The sequence below is a fragment of the Panthera leo genome, chromosome A1 (genome assembly GCF_018350215.1).
Source record: "Panthera leo isolate Ple1 chromosome A1, P.leo_Ple1_pat1.1, whole genome shotgun sequence".
Classification (NCBI taxonomy): Eukaryota; Metazoa; Chordata; class Mammalia; order Carnivora; family Felidae; genus Panthera; species Panthera leo.
In genome coordinates this window covers 204,042,943-204,050,475 of record NC_056679.1, presented here as the reverse complement: position 1 = coordinate 204,050,475, position 7,533 = coordinate 204,042,943, and positions in this window count along the sequence as shown.

The following is a 7,533-nucleotide window of genomic DNA, read 5'->3' as shown; positions in this document are numbered from 1 at the left end:
CAATAATTTAGCTATTCTTTTCTTCAAAAACGTCAAGAAAAGGGCTCCACAATCTTAAATAATAAAACATTAATGTCTTTCTTTTTCCTGTTTTTATACTCCTAGATCACCTTTTCCTCTTACATTTCCCTCAGGGTGGAGAACAAATGAAATTTTAAGCTCCTATCAGGACTTTGCTGTTGGCTTTGAACCCGAGTGATTATGTTTTCTTTCTTTTGGCTGACACTTCAGGGAAGGTTCCTGAGGTAGGACTGTCTAAGACATGCCAGCTCTTATCTTCTAAAAAAATAGGGAAGGATGAAGGAAATAAGACCATTCAGTCATTCATCTGTTCAACAAAATATTTGAGTTTCCACCTTGTACTGAGCACAGCCCTAGGGAAAGAGTAAGAGATGAAGACAGGGGCTCTGCCCTCCAGAAACCCATGCTGCTAGAGGAGGAGAGAAAGGGAAACAACAGCCTCCATATTAATTCCCATGGTAGGGCCCATCCCACCCTGTCGCTCAGGATGACCCCTTTGTTACTCTCTCAAGGGTGAAAATCATGGTAACCACCCCTTACAGGTCTGCAGCTGGGTCTTTGTCTTGTCTGGGATTGATGCCTAGTAGCACCCAAGTCCTCGGAAAGAAGGCTGCCATTGCTTTAAAATTAGTAAGGCAGTTCCTAAACTGTGTGCCAAGGCACCCCAGGGTACCGAGATGAACTCTTAGGGGTGCAATAGGATATTCTAAATTACTGAGGGAGGGGTGCCTGGGAGGCTTAGTTGTTTAAGCATCCAACTCTTTATTTCGGCTCAGGTCATGATCTCGTGGTCATGGGGTTGAGCCCCATGTCAGGCTCTGCACTCGGCATGGAGCCTGCCTGGGATTCTCTCTCTCTCTCTGTCTCTCTGCCCCTCCCCCACTTATTTCTCTTTCTCTCTCTCTCTCTCTCTCTCAAAATAAATTAAAAAACTTAAAGTTTAAATTATTGAGGGAACGATAGGGACATCTGTTGGATACCATCCCACAACCACTATTAAGTCATTTGGATCTAACTAAATAACAGGAGCTATCTGATATTTCTTTTGGCCTTGTGGTGCGGTGAAAAAAATTATTGACATTAAGAACACCAACTGTAAGCGAAGGAAGTTTGGTAACCTTTAGAGTACCTCATCTATCAATTTTCCTGATACTTCCTCCCTCGCATTTTTCTTCAGAGTGAACACACACTGCTTGAGCCATTCTTCATCTGGGACAAGGCCTTATTGCCTGATTCACCCGCTAGGACTTCTCCCCGGGCCTTCGGAGGGATCCTCAGACGGGCATCATTTCCCATCTCTTTCTGCTTCTGCCTCCCTTTCTGTGGCCTTCTCCCCTTAGCGTTCACCTGCTCAGCGTCCCTTCACCCCATGCTCTGCTCTGGCAGGCACCTCCCTATGGAGATAATCAAGTCTCAATCCTCACTGGTGACATGCAGATTTTGTATCCCTGTCCTTTCCTCCTCTGCCCAGTTATCGCTACTCAGCAAAAGGTAAAGGTGAAGGAGAAAGGTAAGGGCCAAGATTCATTTCTGCTGGAGCTCCTGGTGAGACGAGAAAGTCCTATCCCTCTCATTAACGTATGTTTGCACTGGTCTCTTGTTAACTAATATCCTGGGGCTACAATCTCAAGACCTCATTTGCCTCAAATGAGCATTCCATTTTGGAGATCAACAGTGGTAAATGCCCAAATGAGTCCTAACTCAAGGCTTCGCTGTGGAGGGTGAGGAAGCTGAATAAGATGGGACAGGGAAAGCATTTGGTCCTTTGCCACCACACCACAAAACAGAAGGATGCAGAGGACTAGACCGAAGCGGAGTCCTAGCTCTACCTTGGAGGCTGGATTGAGAGTTTTAAATTGATTTCCAGACAGGGGCGTCTGGGTGGCTCATTCTGTTAAGCTGTCTGACTTCAACTCAGGTCAAGATTTCAGAGTTCATGAGTGCAAGCTGTTAGCACAGAGCCTGCTTCAGATACTCTGTGCCCCTCTCTCTGTGCCCCTCCCCCCCCATCTCTCTGTCTCTCAAAAATAAATAAAAACATTAAAAATAAATAAAAATTAAATAAAGTGATTTACAGACAGGATGCACTTGAGGTGATCTTGAAGGAGTAAGAGCTACACAGACGCCAAAGTGGGGAAGGAAACGCCTTCCAGCCAGAGGGAATAGCACGTACCCAAAGCCAAGCGTGAGCACTTTCCATTCTGGGCACTCCCGATCGGCCAGAGCTCCATGCAGAGGCAGAACCCGATCTGAAAAGGCTACACGCAAGGGGAGAGGGGCCACATCCCCGGTTTGCTTAGATATTATTTCTAGTATTTTCTTCTTAGATTGTAAATAGCCTAAATTCAGAAGTCATCGGCACTGAGCCACATAGGCCTGTGCCTCTAGTCTTCATCATTCCTGATGGGAAGAGGACACGGCTGCGTGACATCAGTTCCAACACAGGGGCTCTTGGCCTCAACTCCCAGTTACAGCCTCCAGGAAGAAAGGCAAACCTGCTCCTCCTACCCCTTACCCCTCTCCAGTCTTCCACATTGCCTTCAGGGTATTCCCAGCTCCTCAACTAGCAGAGGAGGATCCAGGCCCCGTGCTGTCAGCTGACTGCCTTCAGCCTTCACCTCTCCCACTCCAGACACCCTAATCCAGCAAAGCTGAATTACCTGTTGTCCCACCTACATGCTGTCACTGGGGGCTTCTGAGCCTTCGTAATTGCTGTTCCCTCAGCGTTGGGGGTCTTCCCACCCTTTCCATCACCTCCCTCTGGCCTTCACTGGAGCCCCCTGCTTTTCTGTTAGTTTTCAGGGAACTCCCCTTTCTTTCCTAATGGGACTTCAGAGGCCCTGTGTTTGCTCTTGTTGCCCTACTTGCTATACGGAAATGGCCTGTCTTCTGTATGTCTCTGCCATTAGCCTACGGGTTCAAGATGCAGACTATGTGTTTTTCACCCTTAGAACATTGTTGTTATTATTATTATTATTATTATTTTAAGTAAGCTCCATGCCCAATGTGGGGCTTGAACTCACAACCCTGAGATCAAGTTGCATGCTGCACCAACTGAGCCAGCCAGGCGTCCCCAGATCATTAATGTTTAATACGAGGTCTGCTACAGAGTAGGAACACATTAAACATTTGCTCAGTGGCCAAGTGAACCGGTGTTGTGTGAGGGCAAGTACTGGCTCCATTTTCACTCAGATGAACTATGGACGTTTAACTGGCCAAAGCTTTTATGAATTTAAATCTTTTTTTTTTTTTTTTTTTTTTCGCATGGAGAATGGAGAAAGACTTTGTATTAAGATTCAGTGGTTCCACATGGAGAAAATAGAGGACAAATAGAACCGTAGTGTCAATAGCAAAGGAAAAAAGGTCATTATTTTCCCAAAAACAAACTTAACTCTGGCAAGACAAGTTGGAGGTTATCTCCCCAGAATTTGAGGAGCCCCCCATTCCTGGGACAAGGAGCTGGGATTATAGAAAGCTAGAGCAGGAAGAGAGTCTTGGAAAGCATTTGGCCTATTCCTCACTGGCTCAAAAAGGACATGTGACTTGTGCAAAGACACCAGGGCTAAATTCTGGTCCAGTGCACAGGATTCAAGAGACCAGTCTTTGTTATGTGGGAAGTGTCTTGCCAGCTCGTATTAAACAAACAAAACCACCACCAACAAAACAATTAAAAATATCTAAGGGTAAGCAGAAGAGTGACCCCCGTATCTTAATCCCTGGAACCTGTGAATATGTTAACCTACATGGCAAGAGAAGCTTTGCAAATGTGATAAAGAACCTTGAGCTGAGGAACTTGGCCTGGATTATCCAGCAGGGCCCAATCTAATCACGTGGGTCCTTAAATAAGAGAATCTTCCCAGCTGTGGTCTGAGAGAGACGCGACTATCCAAAGAGGATCAGAAAGATGCATGTGAAGACGGAAACCAACCTGCCGTTGCTAGCTTTGAAGACAGACTACGGGGGCCACTGGCCAAGGGACACAGGTGGCATCTAGAAGCTGCAGGAGGCAAGGAAACATTCTTCCCTAGAAACTCAGATGGAACACGTCCCAGCTGATGCCTTGATTTTAACCAGTGAGACCTGTTTTGGATTTCTGACATCCAGAACTGGAAGATAATGCATTTATCTTGTCTTAAACCAATAAATGTATGCTAATTTGTTATAGCAGCAAAAGAAGAGTAATAGGGGACACACACAGGCATATACCCTACAACCTCTAAGCAGGCCAAGGAGACAGGCTTCCCATCTCTCTTCTTTCTTCTCACTCTTTTTCTTTTTCTTAAGTTTATTTATTTATTTTGAGGGAGAGCGAGCAAGTGAGTGAGCAGGGGAGGGGCAGAGACAGAGGGTGAGAGAGAATCCCATGCAGTCTCCACGCTCAGCACGAACCTGAGCCAAAATCAAGAGTCGGATGCTTAACTGACTGAGCCACCCAGGAACCCCTCTTCTCACTGTTTTGTAGTATTTTCCCCCTTTCAAAGATCCTCTGAGGTTTAATTTAATCCCATCTCACTTGGATTGATATGTGGATATGGTAGCAGAGAACTTGCCAAGTGACTGGCTGTGGGTCTCACATCTGAGGAATGACAGAGCCCTTTGCAGAAGGAATGGCCTGGAGTCCGTGCCACCCTTCGTGAAGCCAGTCCTGTGTCAATCTGTTCAGAATCTAAAGAAACACTGGAGCCTCTACTGGCCAGGAGACCAGGGCTAACACTGAGAGACTATTGTTACAGACTCTGGGCAAACAGCTGTGGCAGTCCAGGAAGAGGGAAGGGTAGTATTTACACACGGCTCTCCAAGGAGAGGAAGGCCTCTACAGCACACAATGACGTCCTTATAGCAGGGTCTTTCATGAAGACTTTAAAAAGCTCCAATCATTTCCCTGCGACCGTGTGAAATAGCTGCTGGTAATGAAGTCTGACCGCTGTCACTGAGCTATGTTTTACACCTGCACGCGGTCTGTTACGTAACCACTATCCCGTGTTTTATACTTTATCGAGGATCACCCAGATATCTAGGGAAAATTTTCTCTCTGCCTTCCACTTTATGTGCATGGCACCAATGATGCTGACCTGGGAACCTGGGTGTTGCTTCAATTAAGTCCAATGAATACTGAATGAGAAAGGGTGTGTGAATCCGGATAGGTGCTTTCTTTGAAATCTCACACAGCGTGCTGAAGAGGATCAAAATGAGTGTTAGAACTTGACGAAGACTTTCCCCTCCCCGTTGCCAGACATCAAAGCAACTTTACTTAGTGCTGCTGGGTACATAAGCCAAATAACTCCTTGCCAGGTCAGGCAAAGGGTACGATGCTTCAGAAATGTTTTTATTTGTATCTTTATTCCTGGGAAGTAAAGAAAGGCCAAGGGGACACACGTGGCAATGCCTTGGGTTTATGCAAAGTGCAAGGTCATTGTGGAGATTGAGTATTAATATAAATTTCTCAGATCAGTGGAATGCTGTGAGCCTCTTGACTTTGGGCTGGATCTAATATGGGCCAAAATTCTGAGGCTTCTCTTTTCGGGTACAGTATTTGGAAAAAAATTGTTTAGTAGTGGGCAAAGTATTATTAAGATACCCAGTTGAAGTTAGATAGCAGGCCAAGTCAGTAGGGTTTCACAAGTAAAACTGGGGAAAGCCGACTATGCATATTATTCTAGGTCAGCTGATTGGATAGTACACAGGGCGTCTGGGCACTGAGTGCTGAAATAGTAAACAGTAACCCAGAGCACTGCCTGGGTAGAAGGACAGAGTCAAATGTGCCTAGCAGAGGACTGATGGACCTAGCAACAAAGGAAGGCTGAGAAACATTAAAGATATCGACAAGGCAAGAGTTGGCTCAAGGAAGAGGAGCGAAGGAAATAAAGTTAAAGAAACAGGATGAGTCTAGAGTCGTGGTTCTTAAAGTGTGGTTCCTGAATAACAGCATCAATATTGTCAACCTAAAATCATCAGGAGGCAATAATTAAGAATGTTTTTTTGGGATCAAAGAATTGCAGTTCATATTTGGGTAGTAATCCAAATAGGGTCCCAATAGGGAGCAAAGTCAGAGGTTTTTAAAGCAAAAAAGGAAAGTTTGTATAGGTTGTTCAAAAGAATTTTTTTATTGGTGCTCAGGGCAGAAAGTTACTCTTGAGGGAGTATAAATTGGTTGCTAAGGCTGTTGCTAAGCAAAGTCTCTTAGTGTAGCAAGTTGCAGGTGTTTGCCTGCTTGTAATAGTTGAGGTTGGCTCAGTTCAAGAGTTCATGGTTCCACCAGTGAGGGCGTGCAGGAGGCCCATCTCCTTAATGGCCTCCCAGCTCCATTTTCAAGGTACCTGACATAAGTGAGCCCATTTCATTTCACCTTTCACAGTATCAACCGGGAACTTGTTGGAAATGCAAATTCTTGGGATCTACCCAATCAAAACTCTGGAGGTGGGTCTCAAGCCATCCCTGTTCTAACAAGTCTTACAGGTGATTCTGATGTATGCTAGAGTTTGAGAACCACGGGTCTAGAAAGTTAAACAACGTTTGAGATCTCAGCAATGAGCAGCATCATTTAAAAAGCAGGCCTGCTGTACTTGTGCATGGCTGGTGTGATGTATTGATGAGTCACCGGTATAGAAGAAAAAGGGGAATATTCAGGTGGCTCATCCGATGACTGAGGGTAAAATCAAGCATTGGAATAAAAGGAAAAGAGATCATCAAAGAAGGTGAAAGTGAGCCTTAGAGAGAGTAGCATGTGGGGATGAGGAGGATTAAGAATGAGTAATATATTGAGATATCAAAGGAAAAACTGGGAACTAGGGTGGATAATAGGTTTAGCCATGACAATAGTGAGCAAGGACCAGAATATGGCCTATTTCCTCTCCTCTTCAGTTGGGAAAATGGGAAAAACTAAGTAATTGTCCCACTAGCCAAAACAAAATGGAACCAGGGCGTGTCCGCCTGATTGGAGGTAGTAGTGATGGTGGCTGCCTAAGTTGAAGAAAGGAAGTGAGGACACAGAGGTGTTTTAACTTAGCCTATCACTTAAAGGGAATTAGACTTGAGGAAGAGTAGAGTTCAATGGCAGGTCAATGGCGGAAGTTTTTCTGAGAAGCTACAACTAACATGCCTCTAGAAAACAGCAGATTGGAAGGTTAGATCAGTGGACCAGCCTCCACTAAGTGAGTGGAGGACTTTAGTGGATGAAGAAAACACATATCTGCAAACAAGATACAATCCGATTTGTCGGAAGCCAAGCTATCCAACCAGCCTGATGGCAGGGCCCGGTCGGTGGACGGATCGGGACTGCAGGCGGTCCACCGACAGTGAAGCTTCTCGTACTCCCGCTTTTATGTAATTTGGCCTTAATAAAAGTACCTGGGGAATTGTCTGTTGGGGAATTGCCCTCGGCAGGCCCCCTGGGAAAAGAACCATTGGGGAAAGAAATAAGGTTCCGCGAGGAAATTGTGCGGCCCAACATTTAGCCCTTGCCACCCCCTATAAAGACTCCTCTACCTAAAGGAAGGATAGCCTCATACATTT